The 20856-nt window shown below is 42.3% G+C and overlaps 1 protein-coding gene across 5 annotated transcripts in view; it reads left to right on the top strand.

Annotated features, from left to right (window-relative positions):
* Znf407 (zinc finger protein 407) overlaps nucleotides 1-20856 on the top strand; it is a 447403-nt gene that overhangs the window by 8954 nt on the left and 417593 nt on the right. Inside the window, exon 1 of one of the 5 annotated variants that reach the window (XM_074069626.1) lies at nucleotides 12676-13032. The exons of 1 other annotated variant lie outside the window; for it this stretch is intronic. The gene's annotated coding sequence lies outside the window, so the exon portion shown is untranslated. Of the gene's footprint in view, nucleotides 1-12675; nucleotides 13033-20856 lie in introns of those variants that run through there. 3 more of the 5 variants (XM_074069624.1, XM_074069628.1, XM_074069627.1) reach the window with 3 other exon arrangements.

Raw genomic sequence — 20856 nt, 5'->3', positions numbered from 1 at the left:
GGAGCTCTATTATAGACTGTGGTTCCTCTGAGTATGCTGGGGTGTGCTGCTGCCAATTCAGGAGGTCGGTGGTAGTGAAGGGCTGATACATATATTGCATGGGTCCGGCCACGTATGACCTGTCTGCCTGGGGTAATGGCGGCCCTGGAGCCTGGCACAGGGGGCATAGTGCCACACCTGGGGTTCTTGCCTCCTTGCTTGTTAGCCTTCCAGAGTTCAGTGACCTTCCCCAATGGCTCATATCTTTCTCCAGGACCATCGAAGGCAAAGAGGGGCATAATGAGGGAGCCCTTGGATGATATGTGTGGGGATTTGGCTCCAATGCCTCCTCCTTTCCATTGGGGTCCTCTGAGTCTGACTCAGATCTTGGGGAAGCTGGGGTGGTGGGGTGCACCAGAGGAACATATGGTGGCGGGTCTGGCAGCTCAGGTTCTGAGGTGTGGTGGACCTCAAATTTCTTTTCTTTTACTTTGTCATTAACCAGAATGGCTGTGTGTCTCTGGGGTGAATGAAAATGTAGCCAGTCAGGTGGGCGGGTGGCCTGGATGTACCAGAAGTCAATGTAAGGAAACTGGTCTGGATGACCTAGATCCCCAACTACTATGTCTCTCACATGGGTGATAGTGGCTAGGTCCAATGTGCCCTCTGTGGGCCATCCTCCATTGAAGGTGGGCCATTCTACCTCCAAAAAGGTTCGGAGCTTTGCCAGCTTATCCAGACTCCACAGTCACCTGAGAAGCTGTCCCTAAAGTTAGCAAGCATAGTCTGGAGCACTGTCAGGCACTTTGACCCAGAGGAACCCATTTTATATGTGCCTAGTGATTAACGGTGCCACAGGACAGACAAAGGGAAGGGGGTGCCTTTCAGTGAGAAGCCACACAGGTGCTCATCTGGCCAATACCCAGGCGATGGGGTTGGGTATGGCTTGGCCATAATGGGTTCAGCCCTAGTCCCAGTTAACAGGAATCACATCCATCACAGAGGAAGGGGATGCGTCACCTTGGGTACTCTTCAGGGTACTCTTCAGGGTTCAGCTGGTCCCCTGTGGAGGATCAGTCCACACAGACTCCTTACACTGACTACCCTGGCGCTTCCTACCTGGTCCGGATGTCTGGCACAGATTTCTGTTTCACTCCACCAGTCTGAGGGCTGGTCCATAGTTCTGCAGCATCCTTCAGTCATCTGAAAGGAGACCCTGGAATCACATTATGGGTGCATACTTCCCGGTTCCCCAGACCCCCACAGGCTGCAGAGCCACTGAGCAGGGCCCCATTACCAACAGGGTTCAGTGGTCTGATCTCCCTGGGGCCTCCAGAAATGTTGTGGGAAGAATGTCAGAACAGTGAGCACAAGACTCAAACTCAGGTGGTTGGAGGAAAGGAATATTCATTATGCTAGCAGGCCAGCACCTGTATCTCTCTAAAAATTGCACAGGCCCATAGCTCAGGGCTGCAGGGTTTTTATGCCTCAGAGTGTGGAAACAAGCAAGTGGGAAGGCAAAAGCAGACGTGGCAGTTTGCCTCTCGCTAGGAGGTTACAACATATCACACTAGCACATCTGTAAAACTGGGGCCTGGGCAGAGGAGGGAGCTTGCCTTCAGATCTTTCACCTGGGTTTCTTTATTAATTTATCATCATAAGTACATATTTGTACAATAAAAACACCACCTGCACTCCAAAGTTCTGTGGACATTGTATGTCTTCAGGAAACATGTATGTGATGGAATGAATGGTGATTTCAGTGCTTGTGGGATCCATCTCTATGCTGCCAGGAGCTTCCATGCAGCTCTATCTCTCTCCTAGCCAAATTTCAGCTCTCTGACACCAGAGACCATTTCCAAGTAAGCACTTGAGGAATCCAGCAGAGTGTTCTGTGCCCAGTAAGTGCTTGATGCAGGTGGCTAAAATCTTTCTCTTTATCCTCCAGTGCAAGTTACAGAGTCTCCCTTCCAGGATTTCTATCTTATACACCTTGCTTTGCACTGGTTCTGGCCTGAAACTTTGGGCACAGCTAGTACTGGGAAGGAGCACATAACTGAGGTGAATGTGCTGGTAACTGTTCACTGTGTCACCTTTTCAGGCAGGACTGTGTTGTCAGAGGGGTCATGCCTTGTTCATGGCCACAGACCACAGCTGGTGAGTCCTGCACAGGACTTCTTCATCCATTTGGTGTGACTGTCACAATGTCCTAAACATTTTTGAATAGGATGCCAACATTCCAATATTGGCACACAAATGGTAGTAATAATTTCAAAAATAAAGAATTTCTCGAGTAAACAGTAATTGGGTAACTGCTGTGTCATCCCTGCAGGGTGACAAGCTAAGCTGGGTTTGCACCATTTAAGCACCAAGCACAATGCCTGAATAAATTTCTTAGAAGTGGAATGAGAAGGAAGCTCACAAAAGGAAATGACTGCTATTCTGTGTAGCTTCTCACTTCTATTGGTAGCTACTTTCACTTAAAAAACAAATTCTTAAACTTTGTTCTATGATAGGGCCAAATGACTTTCAAATACTATTTTGGTAGATAGTAGACTATTCTACTTTTGATGTCTCTATTTGAATGTATTCAATGTTATCTGTTACTTTAAAAGCTATTTTTCAATTTAAGTTCAAATATTAATTGAACATGTAATGGCTAATGAATTAAGTCATGATTCAAGATCCTGATTATTTAAGAATAAAGTACTTGTTTCTATGATAATGTACCTATAGCTACATCTAGCCTAATTATGTTTCTACTTGTAATACCACTGCCTCTCACAGTAAGAAATAAGACTTAAACCAGGACTTAAAACTTGCACTTATTCCTTCTGTTTGTCAACTGACCACCTCTGTTATGTCTACATTCTACATTGTAGAGCACTTAAGGAAGAAAAGTGATCTCCCACTTTACTATGTTCTTTAGGAAGTAAGTTCTTGGGAGGCAGAGGCTGGGCTGGGTATGTTCTGTACTTTGCTCAGCCATCCAAAGTCTTAATCAATTGATGAAATACAGAGGCAGGAACACAGGAGATTTTCTGAAGTTCCAGTAAGATATGGAAGTGATGGTAGGTATAATGACTAACAGTTATGATAAGTAAATAAATGCTTCTGAGCTATTTTAGTTTAGATAGAATTGAAGAGAAAAATGCCATTATGTGGAGAAATTTTATTTAAAAACATTATTCTAGTATAATTCCTTATTCCAAATTAAAAAAAACATGTCAGAGAAATTACACCTTTCACTCTAATGGAAAATATGAAGTTTAAAATCATCTCAGCTCCCACAGTGAAATTTGCCAAAATAGCATTCAGAAAGAGCTAAGATTTAAAATTCTAGTGTGGGTGTTTAACTGTTCATAGAATAATTTCACTGTTATAGTAAGTAGGCATGTGGATGTAATGACAAAAATGTTCAAGGAAATTCGAACTTTAAATGATGCTGTTAAAATAAATTTATCATCAAAAATGACTAGTCTCCAAAAAATGACCAATGTTCCTTTCAGATTTTAAATAAATACAGAGAAATAAAGGAAGCTGTTTATTACCCCTCTTGCAGAACTAGAAGGCAGAGTTCTGGACTCCTTCAGTAGATAAAAGGAAGGGGAGGGGCTTCTGGACATGAAAGCCATAGAGGGGAAGCAGCACTGGGGAAGGAATACTCTGCCTAACACTGAATGACCCCACAAGATAGGTCTGTGTGAGACAGATTCACTCCTTTAACTAAGACTAAAGGAAGTAAGTTAGATTTAGTTGTTCACCATGACAAAAGAGGTAACTCATGGAGTATAAATACTGGCAAACCAACTGCTTGTTAAAACACAACGAACAACAACAAGTCTCCCAACTGCTCATTGGAGGAATACAATGGAATTGGGAATTTCTATACTGTACTTTCAAATGTCTAGGATATAATCCAAAATTATTACAAATTTATGAAAGAAACACCATGAACAGCTGGGTGCTGGTGGCTCATGTCTGTAATCCTAGCTACTTAGGAGGCAGCGATCAGGAGGATCAGGGTTCAAAGCCAGCCCAGGCAAATAGTTCCATAAGACCCTATCTCAAAAATACCCATTACAAAAAAGGGCTGGTGCAGTGGCCGAAAGTGTAGGCCTTGAGTTTGAACCCCAGTACCACACACACACACACACACACACACACACACACACACACACACACAAAACATGAATAATAGTCAAGATAAAAGAGAAAAATAATGAAGATTAACCCAAGATGATCCAGACACTGGAATCAGTAGATAAAAATTTTAAGCAGCTATTATAACTGCTTTGATATAAAGGAAAGAGATTTAAAAATATAAAGGAAAATATGCCTGTAATAAATGAACAAATAGAAACTCTCCTTAGAGAAGTAGAAATTATAAGAAAAATCCAAATACAAACTTGAGAACATAAACATATATAACATCTGAAATATGGAAGTCACTGGAGGCAACAGAAGAAAGAATCAAGGTACATGGAAGACAGATCAGCAGAACTTACCCAATCTGAATGTCAAGAGAAAAAGAATGGCGGTGGGGGGAGTCTGTGATCTGTGTATAATTTTAAAGATTGTAACAGGGCTGGAGGCATGGCTCAAACCTAAGGTGCCTGCCTAGTAAGCATGGAGCCCTGAATTTAAACCCCAATACCTCCAAAATAAAAATTATAACACATTTAATTGGATACCAAGAAACACTGAGAGAAAATGGAAAAAAAATATTTGGAGTAAATAACGTGTGTGTGTGTGATTTTAAAAGCCCAGAAGGATAAATATGAAGAATGTTATGTGTAGTCACATCAGAAATTACCAAAACCCCAAAATAAATAGAATTCTTTAGCACACACAGAGAAAGATGACAAATGACACATAAGGAAACATAAATGGGCGCAAAGATGTGAATGACTTCTAACTGCTCAGCAGAGACAAGCAGAGGCCAGAAACATGCAAATCATCTTATTAACAAACATCTCTCACAGATAGCAAACAGCTAACTGGGTTTTGAACTTATTCTCGTAATCCTTTTTAAATTGGAGTGTTTAGTCATTAACATTTAATGTAATTATTCAATAGTTGAATTAGGACCTCCTACTTTACTCCTTGTTTTCTCTGTGCATCATCAACAACTTCCCTCTATAATCCCTTTTGGAAATTCTTTAAATTATGTAAAAATATAGGAGAACAAGCCTGGTGCTTGTGGCACACACCTGTAATCCTAGCAATTTGGGAGGCTGGGATCAGGAGGATAGAGGTTGGAAGTCAGCCCAGGCAAATAGTTGGTGAGACCTCCATTTCAAAAATAACCAGGGCAAAATGGATTGGAGGTGTGGCTCAAGCAATAGAGTGCTTTGCAAGCTCAAAGCCCTGAGCCCACACCTCGTCCCATCAAAAATATGTATGTACATATAGGATAAAATAAAAATGAATCATAAAAGTATGAGTAAAGTCTGGTCATTAGATAAATATATTATAGCAATGCTAATTTCTTAGATAATTGTATTATTGCCAACAGACTACCATGTTCATTGGACCTGTGCAGTGACACAGGGATACGATGGCATTATAACTGCAATGTGTATTTGAATGGTTCCAAAAAAATGCAGAACACTACAAAGCAAATATGGTAAAATGTGCACAATTGTAGAATCTGGATGCAGGATAACGGGGAATTCTCTGTACTTTTATTTCAATTTTATTATTGTAAGTCTGAAATTATTTCAAAGTAAAAACTTACAAAGCTAAACAAAATGAGTACAAGAATTGTTCTTTACATTCTAGTTAAATATGAAGATTAGTTTTTAAGAGGAAAATTAAGGTCTGGGGGCATGGCTCAAGTGGTAGAGTGACTGCCTAGCAATCTTAAGGTCCTGAATTCAATCAGGAGTGCCAAAAAAAATTCTTTTTTTTAATTTGGGAAAACTCATTATCAATCACAAATTCAAATGTTCTTCTGAGATCTTGGTCCAGGTGTTCATTTTTCTTGTTGGAATGGACCTTGGGGATTTTTGCCTTGGGGACAGGTGATATATGTAGGGAAAAGGAAACTCAGAATTAATTACCCAAAGGCAGAACCTTGAAGATGATCACTGGGGAACGAGAGCATATACTACAAGATACCATTCCCCATTCTTGTCCTTAGATGTTTCTGGCTTAAATTTCTGCCTGAAAGGGCAGCATATTACATAGCACCCACCTGTGCATTGGAATCACCTGAGGATCTTTAAAAAGTACTGAAGCTGGGTTTCTAATTTTCTAATTTACTTGGTTAACTCCCTATGTAGCTCTTGGTGACAGCAGGTTTCCAACCTACTTCTAGTTATACTGGGCTCAACCTCACTGACTACAGCTGAAGAAGCTATGGGAAAAGTACATCATTAAACCAAGCTAACATCACTAACTGATGTACTCACTTTGGGTATGATCTAGACATTGGGATTTTTAAAAGTTTCAGCTGTGATTCTGTTGTTCAGTAAACTTGGGGAACCACAGGGTAAGAGGTGCAGGCCTGTTGAATGGACTCCAGTTCAGATTGAGTCCAGATGGTACCAGCTGAGTAATCTTTGGAAAATATATCATCTCTGAGTTTAGATTCTGTAGGAATTAATTTCCTTAGAATTCCTTAGGAATGAGGACATCATTATTGCAGGGCTGTTGGCAGCAAAATGATATGTCTAAAATACTTAGCACAGTGTCCAGCACATAGTACAGACTCAATACATGGTATTTGTTTTTGATATTCTACCTTTCTGATAACTTTTTTCATTTATCAATAGGAGAGATAAAATTCAGAATTCATCATTTCTTTTTGTTTATTCATTTACTCATATGTGTATAGATTGTTTGGGCCACTTCACCTCCCATCCCACCCCACTCTCTACCCCTCTCTTAGTGAGGAATGAATAATTAGAAATTAACTTTTTTGTGCCACTGTAATGCTGATCCCAAGTGGCTCTTCTTTGCTTTGACAGTGAAGTCTCTTGCTAGGAAATGTCCAGTCACAAGAAGTAGAAACTCTTAGCAGTGAGGATAAGAGGTCATAAGGCATCCTAGGTTGGTACTGTCACTTTGTGAGTGTGTTGCTGTGGATCAAACTCAGGGCCTCACACAGACTAGGCAAGCTCTCTACCACTGAGCTACATCCCCAGCCCTTATTACCTCTTTAATACTCAGAGAATGCAAGATGTCACATTGTCCTTACATTTTCTTTCAGCTCATTTATGGAATGTATTTAAATTATGTAGTTGTAAGAATGAATTCATCATGTTTTTTTGCAGTAATTAAGCTATTGGCTGTCCACTCAGCATCCGTTTCCCCCTTTCTTTCCTAATTATTGTTTTGCTTGTGTACCTGTCCTGTTTCTGCTCCACTAAGTACTATAGGCAAAGCTGACATCTTTCCAAGATCCAGGTGGATCTACGGGAAATCCTATTCCTATTCTGAGTGCTTGCCTTCTGTGAGGCAATTCTGTTCATGAAATATGAAAATGTGAGTGCTGAACTGGGAGCTTTTGGGAAGCGTCTCTTGTCTTGAGAGAAAATCACAAGTTCTCTTTTCTTCTTGGAACACTGTCCTCTCCAGATACGATCCTTAGAATCACTTTAACCATCTTACTACAAGCCTAAAGTTGAAACTCACATTGTGAATTGGAAAGCAGATCAATGAAAACAAAATCTTGTTATCATTTGGCTCCTGAAATCAATCAGAGGCTCCTTTATCTCTTGGATTCAAAGTTTTGTGAGTCAACAAACTATTTTATTGATTAAATTGGTCGAGGTGTATTTCTCATCTGCAGCTGAAAGCTTCCTGAAATATGTGCTTGTGTTATCCTTCCAGCTACTCTTTATTTCACCATCATTTTTAAGGCAGTAATACATTTTTCATTTTACAGTTTTCTGTGATTGTCAATTTGTTTTATACAAGTAAAAATTAACACCATTTTTGAAGTAGATATCATCACTATCATCAGCATCAACATCACCATCCTCATTGGACTAGTAAGAAATTGAGGCTCAAAAAGTTTAGGTAGCACAGCAGTAAATGATAAAACTGAAACAAGCAGTCATGCCATTTTGAATTGCAATCTGTTTCTCTCTACAGTGATTGTCATCAGTGCTCTTTGCCAACTGTTTTTTCCCTGACATGTGCCAGAGCTGCATTTCTCAATCCTTTTGAGGTCAATTTAGGCCATATGAATTGCCTTCGCCCAGTGACATGTGAACAGACAAGATGCATTTTACTTCTGGGTCAAAGCTGTAAGGACCAGTGTATGTTACATTATTTCTTTTTCTTCAGCCCATGAGGAGATGTGGAGTGTAGCATCCATCAATATTCTCATGTAGAGGCAATTAAGAATAAACATTCATTGCTATAAACCACTAGCATTTAAAGGGTTTACTAACACATTGTAACTTAGACTTTCCTGGTTGCTACATTCATAAAGTGATTATATCACTTTCTATGTAAAGTATAACTTTAGGAAGTTTTACTTTAAAAAAAATACTTCTGTCATTTGAAAGTCTTTGCTCTGAGTTTTTTCTTTAGAACTTTTTTAGATTGCAGCTATAGGTAGCTTTGATAATAAAACTTCTGTATCAATTAGGTTGACTTATGGTATAAGTAAAGAAAGCTGACTTAAACTTACTTAAACAATACAATGATTTATTTCGACTAATGTAAGTGGAATTCCCAAGTAGAGCTTGCTGTGAGCAAGGCTTGACCCAGGGGACCAGTGTGCCACTAGTACTCTCTGCATTCAACAGGAGTCTGTATGGTCCACATGGAGCATAATTAAATCAGAGGGAAGGAGGAGGAGAAGGAGGAAGAGGAGGAGACAGAGAGAGAGAGAGAGAGAGAGAGAGAGAGAGAGAGAGAGAGAGAGAGGAGAGAGAGAATTTGCTTTGAATGTCACCTTAGTCAGAAAATTAGTCTTTAATCATATCAATGGAACATATCAATTGGAAATGAGGTAAAATTGACTTCCTTAAGGGCACATCATAATGCAAAGGTTTGTCTCAGCAAAATAATGGATGATAGGACTGAAAAATAGGATTTTACTTCAACCTTAAAGAGGAAGATAAGATGTTTCTAAATCTGCATTGTAAGAAAAACTTGGGAGTGATAAATCACCCAAAGGCCAAGAGGACGCCTAACCATGAGGAGACAGTGTTAGCTACGGTTTTTCAAGAAATTTATCATTGTGTCTACAAGGATGACTGTTGAAAAAGCTACTAGATTACTGTTTGCGCATAAATTTTAAATAAATTTCACATAACTTTGAAGACACACTCTAGTTTCACTTATCTTTTACAAGATAAGCACTGGATAAATGCTGGTTAATGGAGTAATGTAACATTGACAGGCTGGCCACCTGTTCTGAGGACACTGTTTTTCACAGAACTTTTAATTAACTATTACCAATTAACAAAGTCAGCTTGATACATGGGAAAAGGTTTACTCTGGCTTTTTTTTTTTATTTTATTTATTTTATTTTTTTTTTCATTTTTCTTTTATTATTCATATGTGCATACAAGGCTTGGTTTATTTCTCCCCCCTGCCCCCACCCCCTCCCTTACCACCCACTCCACCCCCTCCCGCTCCCCCCCTCAATACCCAGCAGAAACTATTTTGCCCTTATCTCTAATTTTGTTGTAGAGAGAGAGAGTATAGGCAATAATAGGAAGGAACAAGGGGTTTTGCTGGTTGAGGTAAGGATAGCTATACAGGGCATTGACTCACATTGATTTCCTGTGCGTGGGTGTTACCTTCTAGGTTAATTCTTTTTAATCTAACCTTTTCTCTAGTTCCTGGTCCCCTTTTCCTATTGGCCTCAGTTGCTTTAAGGTATCTGCTTTAGTTTCTCTGCATTAAGGGCAACAAATGCTAGCTAGTTTTTTAGGTGTCTTACCTATCCTCACCCCTTCCTTGTGTGCTCTAGCTTTTATCATGTGCTCATTGTCCAATCCCCTTGTTGTGTTTGCCCTTGATCTAATGTCCACATATGAGGGAGAACATACGATTTTTGGTCTTTTGAGCCAGGCTAACCTCACTCAGAATGATGTTCTCCAATTCCATCCATTTACCTGCGAATGATAACATTTCGTTCTTCTTCATGGCTGCATAGAATTCCATTGTGTATAGATACCACATTTTCTTAATCCATTCGTCTGTGCTGGGGCATCTTGGCTGTTTCCATAACTTGGCTATTGTGAATAGTGCCGCAATAAACATGGATGTGCAGGTGCCTCTGGAGTAACAGTCTTTTGGGTATATCCCCAAGAGTGGTATTGCTGGATCAAATGGTAGATCGATGTCCACCTTTTTAAGTAGCCTCCAAATTTTTTTCCAGAGTGGTTGTACTAGTCTACATTCCCACCAACAGTGTAAGAGGGTTCCTTTTTCCCCGCATCCTCGCCAACACCTGTTGTTGGTGGTGTTGCTGATGATGGCTATTCTAACAGGGGTGAGGTGGAATCTTAGTGTGGTTTTAATTTGCATTTCCTTTATTGCTAGAGATGGTGAGCATTTTTTCATGTGTTTTCTGGCCATTTGAATTTCTTCTTTTGAGAAAGTTCTGTTTAGTTCACATGCCCATTTCTTTATTGGTTCATTAGTTTTGGGAGAATTTAGTTTTTTAAGTTCCCTGTATATTCTGGTTATCAGTCCTTTGTCTGATGTATAATTGGCAAATATTTTCTCCCACTCTGTGGGTGTTCTCTTCAGTTTAGAGACCATTTCTTTTGATGAACAGAAGCTTTTTAGTTTTATGAGGTCCCATTTATCTATGCTATCTCTTAGTTGCTGTGCTGCTGGGGTTTCATTGAGAAAGTTCTTACCTATACCTACTAACTCCAGAGTATTTCCTACTCTTTCTTGTATCAACTTAAGAGTTTGTGGTCTGATATTAAGATCCTTGATCCATTTTGAGTTAATCTTGGTATAGGGTGATATACATGGATCTAGTTTCAGTTTTTTGCAGACTGCTAACCAGTTTTCCCAGCAGTTTTTGTTGAAGAGGCTGCTATTTCTCCATCGTATATTTTTAGCTCCTTTGTCAAAGATAAGTTGCTCATAGTTGTGTGGCTTCATATCTGGATCCTCTATTCTGTTCCACTGGTCTTCATGTCTGTTTTTGTGCCAGTACTATGCTGTTTTTATTGTTATTGCTTTGTAATATAGTTTGAAGTCAGGTATTGTGATACCTCCTGCATTGTTCTTTTGACTGAGTATTGCCTTGGCTATTCGTGGCCTCTTGTGTTTCCATGTAAATTTAACAGTAGATTTTTCAATCTCTTTGATGAATGTCATTGGAATTTTGATGGGAATTGCATTAAACATGTCGATTACTTTTGGGAGTATAGACATTTTTGCTATGTTGATTCTACCAATCCATGAGCATGGGAGATCTCTCCACTTTCTATAGTCTTCCTCAATCTCTTTCTTCAGAAGTTTATAGTTTTCCTTGTAGAGGTCTTTCACGTCTTTTGTTAGGTTTACACCTAGGTATTTGATTTTTTTTGAGGCTATTGTAAATGGAATTGTTTTCATACATTCTTTTTCCGTTTGCTCATTGTTAGTGTATAGAAATGCTAATGATTTTTCTATGTTGATTTTATATCCTGCTACCTTGCTATAGCTATTGATGATGTCTAGAAGCTTCTGAGTAGAGTTTTTTGGGTCTTTAAGGTATAGGATCATGTCGTCTGCAAATAGGGATATTTTGACAGTTTCTTTACCTATTTGTATTCCTTTTATTCCTTCTTCTTGCCTAATTGCTCTGGCTAGGAATTCCAGTACTATGTTGAATAGGAGTGGAGATGGTGGGCATCCTTGTCTGGTTCCTGATTTTAGAGGGAATGGTTTTAATTTTTCTCCGTTAAGTATATTAATGCTGGCTGTAGGTTTGTCATATATAGCTTTTATAATGTTGAGGAACTTTCCTTCTATTCCTAGTTTTCTTAGAGCTTTTATCATGAAATTACTCTGGCTTTAAAGTTGAGTTCCACTTTTTTACTTGTGCAATCTGGGAACAATTAAGTCTTCTAAGTGCAGTTCCTTACTCTGGCTATTTGAACCTATTCTCTATGAACTGTTTAAAAAGAAAGGGAACTGTCACTTGAATGTACTTTGCGGCAATCTGAACTTGCTGGAATTGGCTTTGAGCTAGAGAGCCTATCTTCAGGGTATCTTTATCCCATTTACTTAAAATTCTCTTTCTACATACAAATCTGGTTAACAGTTCCTTGCTTGGGTTTGAACTTGACCTTGCGTTTGCTGCACACAGGGTTTCTTAACCTTTGGTTAGTTAGCATTAGGCCCATGGCTTCCCAGGGACTCGGAATGGAGGACCCCATGTTGGCGTCACTAAAAAAAAAAAAAAAAAAAAAAAAAAAAATCCGGAGTAGCAAACGCGCCTGGCATAGCCGAAAAATCTGCTTCCTTCAAATCAGAAACGCACAGGCAACCGACGCGGTTGCGGGCGGGCACCATCTGGCAGAGGCCGTCCTTGCTGCGCGGGTTCGTCGGCCCGGGCCTCCCGGCACCGCCCTAGGGGTCCCTGCGCCGAGGACTGACGAGAGGGTGGAGGGATGGGGCAGGAAGGGGCGGGATCGGCTGGGGAGCAACCCACGTGAACCCTCATGAGATCCCAGCCGGTTCCTCCCCGGTCGGAGCCCGACAACCAACTCGTCTTTAGATTGACTCTTTTGGCTTTCCGTTTTCCTTGTCGTGGGAAGGGTGGGACTTCCTGTTTTATCGCCAAGAGACTTCCGGCGAGAGGTAATGGGCTAAAAACAAGTAGACACGCGGGGCCGCCTGCCGCTAGGGGCAAAAAGAAGAAGCTCAGCTTGGGTTTTATCAAAGCAATGGTAAAACCTTATTTTTTTTGGTTATGGTGTCCGGAGTCCCGTTCGCCACGCAATCGCCCTGGGAACCGTCGGAAGTCGTCCGACGGACAGACCAGGAAGTCCCGCCTCTTCCTCCCAAAGGGAAGACGGTGAGCCGGAGGAGTCAGTCACAGGGGCGAGCAGGGGCGATTCTGTCGGCAAACAGGTAAGTTATTCTCTGGCGGGGCGGGGGGTCTGGAGGCGGGGATCGTCCAGCGTCAGCGCGGGGCTTGGGGGCGGTGGCTTGAGGGCCCGGGGCCGGGCGGCTCGATGCCCGGAGCCCCGTCAAGGCCCTTCGCTCTCTCTCCTCCCCCCTCCCCCCTCCTCCGCCCCTCCCTGCTCGCCGTTCCCTCCCGACGCCCGCCCAGCCTCACGCCCGGACACACATTCTCGCTCGCTCGCTCGCTCGCTCGCACACGCCGCCCGCCGCCGTGCCCCGCGCCCCCGCCGCGTCCCCGTTTTCCATCTGCTCGGTCCGCGGGCCGGCCTCGCGCCCCGCCGTCCGCGGGCTGAAGCTCTCGCGGGCCCCTGCGGGCTGCGGGTCCTGCCTGTCTCGGTTTCCCCTGTCGCACCCTCCTGTCAGCGCGGGAGCAGCCCCTGGCGCTCTCCGCGCGCACCCTGCGCGGACACCGGGCCGTTCCTGCCGCTCCGCTCCTCCCGAGTGAGGGACACGCACTCCCGGGCTCCGGGGCCGGCCGGTTTCCGTCCGTGGAGCTTCGGCCGCCCACCCGCCCACTTGGGGTCACCCCGGGGCCCGGCCTGCGCCGCGGCCACTGGCGCCCCCTTTCCGTTGCGCGCGGCGGTCTGGGTTGGCGGGTGACCCGGAGCCCTGCGGCCGGGAACCGGGGAAAGACTGTTAACCCGCAGGACTCCAGGCGGCCCGGGCATTCACTTCCCCGCCCCGAGCCCCGAGCGGACCCCATCCGCCTTCTGGGCGCCTTTTGGAGTTGAGCCCGCTGGCCTGGGCGGCCTGAGCTGCTGACCCTGTCTGCTGCGTTGGGATTTGAGTGGCCCTTTTCCTTCGTGGAAGCGTCCTGAGGGCGTCCTGGCAGAGCTGGCACACGTAGCGGATCCTTTATTTTGTAGGCAGTGCTCTCCTAAGTACGATCTGTCTGTGCCCGTGGGACTAGTTACAGCCTGCGTCTGTTTTGTGGTGAGGTGCCAGTCCCGTTGGAATACTGTATAGGGAAAGGCCCTGGCAGGTTGATGAGACATTATCGTAAGGTCACATGGCATATGCTGTATGCTTCACAAAGCACAGCAACCTCGTGTATTTGGGATTAGTCCCATTTTACAAACACACTCATTAAATAACTTGACTAGCATTAGTGTTGAGATGCAGATTTCCAGTATTTGTTACTCTCTTCAAGTTAGGAACAAAATTACTAAATTCTCCGACACAGCAAAGCTCTGCAGTAGTCGATGTCTTGCATGACTTGTATAGCTGCTGAGATAATTTCTGACAGTACAGTTGCTTCTGGTGCCCTTTTAAAAAATGTTTAGTTTGGAATATTTTCAGATTTACAGGAAAGTTGCAAGATAGGGCAGAGAGTTGAACTGGTACCTTTTTAAGCCAAGCAAAGTGGCTCCACTTCAAAAACATTGGTTCCTGCTTTATGCCAGATGCCATTTCTAGGTGCAAGAATAGTAATAGACTTGGACACTAATGTATTTGTAATTTTGAGATCATGTAATATGCAGGTGATACTCAGATATGGCTGAGGAGACAGGTGTACCCATGTAGCTTTTCCTGAGTGTTGAAATAGAGCACAAGGAAATTATGCCTAATCGTTTGGTGGGGAGGGGTGAAACCTTGCAGGAAATAGTGTTTGATTTAGGTCACAAACATCAGTGTGTGTTCATCTGGCCAAGGGGACATTTCCCCAACTTTCATTCTAATTCGGTTTGTCTTATTAAAGGAGGACTTGACCTTAACAAAATAGACTCCTGATTTGGTTCTTGTCTCATCTTAAAAGTGCTTTGTTTCTCAGGTGGTGGGAAGAATCTTGGGTTGTAAATCATGACCAAGAGAATTAAGTAAAACTTTGTAGTTCCAGTTGGTCCCTTGACACCCTCTGGGCAGTACTCGACACTGGATGTATAGGAATGCATAGTGCCATTCCACTGTTTTTCCCCTCAACAGTGATTACTAGTGGAGGTAAGAAATTCATTCAGGAAGGATTTATTACTTGCTTTGTGCCAGTCATTGCACTAGGGTAAAATGAAATGGATTGTGGAGATGTAGCTGATAAGTGGGCATTGACTGTACAATCTGCTGTTAATGCGACCTGCTAGGGGGACACAGTGTCAAAGAACCACTCATGATTCTTGGTTGTCAACTGTAGACATGAACTCTGGCTGACTTAAACAGAAAAGGACTATAGACAGATTTCAGAATTGAAGAGAAGGCTAAAAAAGTGGGTTTGAAAAATAGATGGAGCCAGAAGGGACTGGCAGTTGAGGTCTCAGCCTAGGTCATATCCCATTAATAGTCTGGTTAGGATTTTGCTGCTGGCAGAAATTGCCACCTTTGTTGCTGGACTGTTGACTCTCTTCTGCCACTGGAAAGTTTTAATTGCCCCTGCATTTTTGTGACATTTTTTTCCCCTAGCATTTAAAGTTCCATATGAGAACACAAGATTGACCAAACCACTGTAATTTCTAGGAAGCAGAAAGAGTAGATGTTCTCTAGCTTACTTCTTGCGAAGACCTACCTAAGAATGGGTTTCTTCAAAGTAAGAAGGTAGCCCTAGGACGGGAGCAGTGGCTCTAGCCTGTAATCCAGGTACTCTGGAGGGAGAGATTGGGAAGATCATGGTTTAAGTCCAGCCTGGCCAAAAAGTTTGCTAGAATCCCTTTCAGTCAGTGGCTGGGTCAGGCAGTGCCTGTCATTGCAGCCATGTGAGGAAGTGCAAATGGGAGGGTTGTGGCCCAGGCACAACCAATTTGTTGATTGCGCAACATTTTCAATGACCTGGACATAAACCAGAAATAGCCCTGCAAGGGTGAGAAAGAAACAGAAACTGATGACAGTATCAAAGTACAAAGGACTTACCTGCTTCCCTTAAATCATGAAGTGTAGCTCTGGAAGAAGAACCTTTGGGGGAGTAGGTGAAGGTTATATAAAATGGTCTCCAATGCTATTTAAGTTTCATTTTTCCTTTTTGAGCATTTTTTTCTTTTATTTATATATGCATACAATGTTTGGGTCATTTCTCCCCCCTTTTTGAGCATTACTACTTTTATTATTACTGGTTAGTTTTCAGATGTAATGTTATTCTTGTAACAATGTGGTTCTCAGAAAACAATTTGGTTCCCAGAAAACTGGAAGATTCTAAAATTGTAAGAACTCAATACTAAGGAACAATAAAAAGTAATAGACACAGAATTCAATGAAATAACAACAGCATTAATGTTTTTGAGCTCTTAGTTTGCATTAACATTGTGCATAGTCTCATTTTAATCCCCAGGATCCTTTGAAGTATCTACTACATTTCATCTACTTATGAGAAAGTCAGTTTAGGATAAGTAGCTTGTGTAAGGTCATGCAACTCTTTAAATATTGTATCCAGGATTCAAACCAAGGCAGTTTGGCTGAAGAGGCCATATTTTTATTCACCACGATACACTGTCTTCCACAATACTTAAGCATTTAGTTATCCAGCAATTAAGGTTCCCTTCTCCCTCCCACCCCCACTTAGATTCTCCCATGTCTGATGGTAGTTTGTGATTTATTCAGGATTCAATTAAAGGTTAAGATAGATACATTGCCCTTACATTCTTGTTGGGAAACACACATTGTTGTGATGTGTGCTGGAGTCCATGAAGGGGTAGGCTGCTTCAGATAGGAGTTGGGGGGAGGGGAACTCTGGGTGCCTACTGGTGCACCATGGCGGGGAGGGCATTCCAGGTGACAGTCATGGTTCCTGACAGCTGAGCAGAGCAGCATGGGAAGCGGCCGTACTGTGGAGGGCCTTTCCACGGGGAAGAAAGTTTTTCCTCCCTTCAATTATTCACTTGTTTGCAATAGATAAACTAATACGTGCACACAATAAAGGATGCAAGTAGTGCATGAAGTCAGACTCCTAGGTTCATTCCAGAGACTGTTAACAGTTTCCTTGTGTTTTTTCTAGAAATACCTATTCTTTTGATATGAACAAAGCAAATGGCAACATTATCATCTTCCCTCCATGAAGCAATTCTGACCATAGTAAAGTCCCAGTAGGGAGGGCAGTCAGTCACCTGAAAGCATTCTATACCTGAGGAGGAAGCATGTAGCCTTTTGTCCCATGGAGTCCCAGTCACTGAGACACCAGCAAGGCCTGTGAAACAGCAAATCCATTGCTTTCTTTGTTCCCTTTCTCAGAGGTAACCACTGTTGAGGAGTTTCAGACTGAGGATGTCTTGGTGAGCTTCGTAGGTACTACATCTGCATCTTTGTAAGTGCTGTGCAACAATCAGTATTGCAGATGTGGTAGCTTATTTAGCCATCGCCCTATTAATGGATGTTAAGGGTTTCTGGCTTAGGTATTGGTAGGTTGTAAGGCTATATACTGCAATAAACAGAACAGGAGTAAGTTTGTGGGTGAAGTTGATGGGTGTGTGGAAGATGTAGAGGGACTTCTGGATCTGGTTCCCATAGAGCTGTTGGCTAGATATGAACATCTAGGAATCATCAGTGTATGGATGGGAATTAAAGTTGTACAAATTGACTTGGTCCCTGGGGTAGAGGGGGCAAGAGAGAACAGAAACTGCTGCTTCAATATGCTGGGCTTGGGGTCCACCATGGCTACTTTGCTCTGAGCGAGTCTCAGGACTCCAGGATGGGCCCTTGTGTAGTGTTTCTCTTTGCTGGCTTTTGGTTTGTTTCCCTGTAGTGGGTATCATTTCTGCCTGTCTATTCTTAGAAGCTTCCTCCTGTGTATTTTGATCTTTTGCTGGTACGCCATGCCCAGCAGGGGGAATTAGGTTTAACTCCCACTCAAAGACTTCACTGGCTGCAGAGAGGATGGACAGGATCGTGCTGCAGCTTGCTAGCTTAGTGGGAGCAGTGTGCTCTCAGGAATGTCTTGCAGCTGACTACACAGCTGTATAGAAGCTTCCCAGGTAACTGCTTGTTTTGGTACAGGGACACAAGACCTGTTTTAGTGGGGGTGGGGGTAGTCTTATTTTTGAAGCCCATAGGGAGCCAGTGACTTTGACTACTCCACAGGCATAGCTCATTGGTCATTGGCAGAGGCAGAGCTCTCAAAAGACTTGTTGCACTTTGGGCGAATCCTGAATCATGGCCTTCTAGCCCCTATCTATGGTTCTCTGCAGCTCCTCCAGGTCAAGATACAGTTTTGCTTATGACAAAGTTGGCATTCTTACCCTTACTAGGTTACCGTGGGGAACAGAGGCAGATAGTTTAACTAAGGTTCCACTTTCCACATATTGCAGGCCAGGGGGACAAATGTTTCACTTACTGTTGGCCACCCAAAAAAGAAATGTAGCACATTCCTTTATATTTTGGGGGTCTGCCTTCTCAGTGCTGTTTCCAGGATCCTCAGTCCTTTGCCCCCCAACTCCATACCTAATCTCATAAGGACTGAGAGGTTTGGGTTTTGGTTTTGAAAACCCTGTGGCTACTAGCTGTGTGGCTGCTGGTAAGTCTCATAACCTATGTGAATTTCAGAAGATGCATCTGTAAAATGTGCATTTCTTGCAGAGTTTGGGTGAGTTCTAATTGGTAGCATGTGGGTAAATGCTTCATAAAGAGGCTGTACAAAGCCAGCCCTCACTGTATTATAACTACAGTAGCACTGCCCTTGCCCTCAGTTAAGTTCTTTTAATAGGGATTTTGTTGTCCTCATACAGAGCAGTGGAGATTTTCTGCCCAGCACACAATTGATGATCCTGGATCATCAAGAAAACATTTAATTATATTCTATGTACATTTTAAAAGAGTGGAGAACTATGTAACTTTGTAATAAAAGATTTCCACGAAAACAAACTGCGATTTGTTTTTACCCATTAAAGAGTTAAACTTTACTACTAAGTGAAATACATCGATTGGCACGCTGGAATTCAGTGAGCGGCTGAAAGAGCAAACGCCCATTCCTATCATAAGAGCGAGGAGGCCATATTGCCTGGCCAAGGAAACAGTATAGACCACGGGTTCTTTGTTTTTTTGAGACAGAGACTCACTATGTAGCCCAGGCTGGCCTTGAACTGGTATCCTCCTGCTTTAGCCTAAACCTAAGTGTGTGCCTGCACCTGGCTCAGAGAGAGAGAACCTTTGTGCTGAGGATTGAATCTAGGCCCTCACACATGTCAGGCAAGCATTCTTGCACTGAACTCTGTACTCATGCCCTTGTGCTTCATTTCTTAAAATTGTCCCTAGAACACTTTTTGTAGAAAATGGATGTACATAAGTTCATCACAAGGTAGTTCCCCTGAGATCCTGTTGCTTATCCATTTGATAGTCTGTAGAGCTGGGTAAGAAGTATCCTACCAGTGTCATATGGGTAACATTGCTAGATATATTACATACATAATTTTTTTCTCAAAGTGGCAATGCCTTTAATATCCCAGTCAGAGTGATCTGATCTGCCTTACTGTAAAGCGGGGAACACTTTGCTTTCTGTTCCCAGTGACTTGTTTGACACCTGGCACACTCAAAGGCACTCGGTAAGTACTTGATGACTAAATGAAGATGCTACGTGCATTTTGTTAATTGCTTTTATAAGTTAGCAGAATATGATGGACAGCTTTCCATCTGCACAAACAATCTGTAGCATCAGTATTCCATATGGCTGTCTCACAGCTGTACAAACTACAGAGCATTCAAGAATAGGGATGTGCCATGTTTGTTTTATCTTTAACTTACCCTATCGCTGGATACTAGGTTGCTTCTAGTTTTTCTCTGTTACAGAGTTCCATGGTGAATATCCACCCCATATCCCCGTTTTTATCTGAACATTCTTAAGCACACATTTTGTCTAGTTATGGTCACATACAGTTTGATACAGTTTGTAAAGGGTAATTGATGGCTCAAAGAAGGTAGGCTTTTCATTCAGGTGTTCAGAATTACTTTCATGAAATTACTCAACCGAAATTACTCAATCAGGACTATTTGAGAACGCCATTTTCCCCCCAATTCCCTAATACTTAACTCTTTTATTTTTTACGATAAGACTTAAATGAGATTTTGGGGGACATTTAAGGATCCTTCCTTGAGTGTGGTGGGGTGAGTATCATTGTCTGATTTTCAGGTTGAAGAATTTCATTTTTTTGTTTGCCTCAGTGAAAGAGCAGAATAAACCTAATAAAGTAATGGTTAATATCTAAATAATATTTTACTCATACACTGTTTGTGTCCTCCCTGAAATTATAGTTGGTTATATGTGTGCTTCTTATATATAGGACATTCGTGAGGGTGGGATTCATTTGTAATTCGTGTCACTTAAAAAAAACAGTTACAGGTCAATTAGACTTAAACACTGAAGGCAAAATATGAAACTTTTAGAAAGCAATCCAGGACAATAGTTGTTTAACTCTGGCACAGTAAATAGAGGTTTTTGCGTTGATACAAAAGCCACAAATCATAAGGGAAAAGTCAACATGTTTGACTTTAATATCTACAACTTGTGTTATTAAGAAAAACTATCAAGAAATTGATCAGAGGTCACTGGGGAGAGTAGGTGCATGTAGTACATACTGCTGATAAAAGATTAGCACTCAGAAGTGCAGGAGACTCCACATCAAAAAGAACAAGAAAGAAGACCAAGTGAGCATCTCACAAAAGGAAACCTGACTAAAAATGCTCAGCTTCATTATTAAGTAGGAGATTGCAAGTGAAATCAAGACAAAAATGGTGTGTATCGTTTCCTACACGTTAGGGTGGCACCATCGTAAAATGCCTGCCCATGGGTACAGCTGGTATGACACCAGCTGGCTGGCGTTCTTTTGTTCCACCCAGCTAGAAATTGTGAGGAGGTGAGGAGAAGCC

This window comes from Castor canadensis, chromosome 4 (assembly GCF_047511655.1).
Source record: "Castor canadensis chromosome 4, mCasCan1.hap1v2, whole genome shotgun sequence".
NCBI lineage: Eukaryota > Metazoa > Chordata > Mammalia > Rodentia > Castoridae > Castor > Castor canadensis.
The sequence above is the reverse complement of the archived record's forward strand: the minus strand, read 5'-3'. Positions and strand labels throughout refer to the sequence as shown.